The sequence below is a fragment of the Octodon degus genome, unplaced genomic scaffold, assembly GCF_000260255.1.
Source record: "Octodon degus isolate 3935 unplaced genomic scaffold, OctDeg1.0 scaffold00022, whole genome shotgun sequence".
NCBI classification, from domain to species: domain Eukaryota; kingdom Metazoa; phylum Chordata; class Mammalia; order Rodentia; family Octodontidae; genus Octodon; species Octodon degus.
Genome location: NW_004524598.1, coordinates 11,887,667 through 11,890,922, shown reverse-complemented (window position 1 = coordinate 11,890,922; position 3,256 = coordinate 11,887,667). Strand labels below are relative to the sequence as shown.

Here is a 3,256-nt window from a genome sequence, read left to right as displayed (position 1 = left end):
TATATACTGGAGGAAATATCTCTGTAGCAAATGCTTCTCAGAAAGTTGATTACGCACATGCAGAAGATTGAATAGAAACTTCTGTCTCTCACCAAGAACTAAGCTGACACTCAAAGGAATCAAAGACTGGGATGTTAATGCAGAAAGTATCTGCTAGAAGATAAAATAGGTAAAACCCTTAGAGTCATAGGCGTGGGTAAAGATCTTTTGAAGAGAAACCCAGTTGCACAAGAAATAACATTAGGAATCACACATATGACCTGTAAGACTCCATTGGTCTCTTGGTGTAACCTGTGGAGAAATGGCTGCAGGAATGAGGAAAAGGTAAACAAGAAGATAAGAGCTAGGTCAGGTGGTGGCCCATTGCCTGATTTGTAAATTACCCCCCAGAACAGCAGGAGGGGTAATTATACTTTTGTAAGTTAGTATCACATGACACAAGGTTACCTAGTGAATAATGCCTGACATTAACCAGGAAAAATTATTTTCTTAGAATAGAGTTAGCTTGACTGCTTTAGACACTGAAGTCTAGTCCTGCTCTCATGCATACAACTAGTTTATCCAATTGCAGCAGCTCCTAACAATGATCGTATTAAATTTAAAACTTCTGCCTTTCAGTTTGGCCAATCCCATAGCCTAAGAGGCAGTCATGGCGCCCAGCTTAAATGGCATGATTCTGAGCCTCCACTTCCACAAAGACTGGCAGAGGCATATGGCTATATGGTTCAATCAACCAGCTCGAAAAGCAAAAGTGTGCCACATCACCCCGCATCTGGACCCATCCGGCCCATGATGCGCTGTCCCACGGTGCAATACCACACCAAAGTCCGAGCTGGAAAGGGCTTCAGTCAGAAGGAGCTATGGGTGGCCAGTATTCACAAGGAGGTGGTCTGGACTATTGGCATCTTGGTGAACCCAATGTGGTGGAACAAATCCAACAAGTTCCTGCAGGCCAAAGTGCGGTGGCTGAAAGAGTACCACTCGAAACTCATCCTCTTCCCCAGGAAGCCATCAGCCCCCAAAAAGGAAATAGCTCTGCTGAAGGACTCAAATTGGCCACCCAGCTGCAAGGACCTGTAATGCCCATCAGGACATCTACAAGAAGGAGAAGGCCAGGGTCATCCACAGAGGAAGAAAAGAACTTAAAGGTATTCTCCAGTCTGCACATGGCCCGTGCCAACACCCAGCTCTTTGGTATACGGGCAAAGAGAGACAAGGAATCTGCAAGGCAGGATATTGAGAAGAAAAAATAAAACACTGTAGGGATCTTGTAATAAATGCTCAGAAAAGCTACAATTAATTAATTAATTAATTAATTAAAAATTTTTGCACAGCAAAGTGTTATGGGTTCTCAACATAGAAACCAGATCTGAGTCCAAATTAAAATTTAAATATGATCCTTTTATTACTTGGCCCAGGACCACTTTATCATACTCATGCAGGAGAGGACAAACAACCAGGAGCCTTAGAAGTATAAAGGTAGAAACTGCATCCTGTATGGCAAACAAAATTTGTCCCTCAACATAGAATAGTACCTTCAGGGACAGCATGACCATTACTTAGCATACATTTTTTTCTGGGAACATTGTTTTCTGGGAACTCTCAGTCTATTGATGATTTATCAATGGTACACCAAACCTCCTCTCAGTCTCACAAGGAAGCAGGGTCACAGAAAGTTGAGCAGAGTAATTTTTTACATTTAGTTTTACATTAACTCATCACATTACTTTTACATTAATCCTTTACACAAAGACACAACAAAATAGTGGAAGAAACAAACTACCCTATGAGAAAGTTTTGTCAGCTACTCTGCAGACAGAGGGCTAATATCTAAATCATATAAACAACTCAAAAAATTAGATCCCCTAAAATAAGAGAGCCAATAAAAATTGAGCTATTTAAATGAATGGATAGTTCTCAAAAGAATTAGATATGGCCAATAGATTCATGAAAACTGTTCAATATCATTGGTCATGAGAGATACAAATTAAAACAACATTGTGCCAGGAGTAGTAGATTACCCTATAATCCCAGAACTTGAGAGGCTGAGGCAGGATGATTTCTACAATTTTGAGGTGAAAGTGGGCTTCACAGTGAGTTCATGGCCAGCCTAGACTAGTGAGACCCTATCTCAAAAAATAATCTCTGTGATTGCACATTACTCTATAAAAGATGTCTACTATCAATAAAGTAATAACAAGATAACAAGTACTGACAAGATTGTGGGGGGAGAGGGAGAAGGCCTTTCTACATCCTTGGTGAAAATGTAAACTAGTACTTCTTATTATGGAAATCAGCATGGAAATTCCTCAAAAACAAATCCTATTTGACCCAGCTATCCACCTTCTAGGCACCTTACTGAAAAAGTTAAAGATATCATAGTATAGTGATATATGCAGACCCATTTTAATAGCAGCACAACTCATTAGCTAAATGTTGGAAGTCTACCAACAGATGAATGGATACAGAAAGTGTGATATATTCACACATGTAGTGGTTGATACGTCATGTAAACTTGAGAAGTTAAGAGCTTATCTAAATCATCTCAACAATTCCACACCTTAGGATGTGGAGACCCGGGCCTAGGATGTGGAGATCCTTCCCCAGGATGTGGAGGCCCCACCCTAGAGTGATTCATCACTTAAAGAATATAGAAGGGGTTTGAGAAAGGATGGACCATCCCATTTCCTTGGAGAAGCACAGGTCTTCACAGTCAGCTTGAATGTTATCTCCTTGCTTCTAGTGTAGTCTCTTTGACCTCTGCCTTGGATCCTTCAGCCTTCTGGTGTAGACTCATCAGGCTTCCATCACAGACCCATTGGCCTCTAGATCTGTACTTGCATAGGATGTTGCAGTGAGCTCCAGATCTCAGACTGAATCCTTCAGTCTCCAGTGTGCAGACACCCTCTGCACACTTCCTCATCAAACTGTGGCTGACCACTGTAAGCCAATCTTGTAATTTCTTATACATTTGTACATCTTGTGCTATATCTGTTCCTCTAGTAAAACCCTGACTGATACAACACAGCAGAGTAACTACGCAGTCATAAAGAATAAATCTGAATCAATTGTAGGAAAATGGATGCACCTAGTAAGACCATAATGTTAAGTATATCAAACATACCACACAGATTGTCTTGAGAAGCCCAAAGTATAATTTAAGGAGAAAAAAAAAATAGGTAATATGAAACAATGCAAGATCTACTCCAAATGCAATAAGAAACCAGAGATGAAGGGGGGGGCAAAGAGGATCAAA

At 40.6% G+C, this 3,256-nt stretch overlaps 1 pseudogene; it reads left to right on the top strand.

Moving 5' to 3' along the window:
- Nucleotides 1-649: 649 nt before the first annotated feature.
- Nucleotides 650-1,240, top strand: LOC101565854 (annotated as a pseudogene).
- The last annotated feature ends 2,016 nt before the right edge of the window (nt 1,241-3,256 follow it).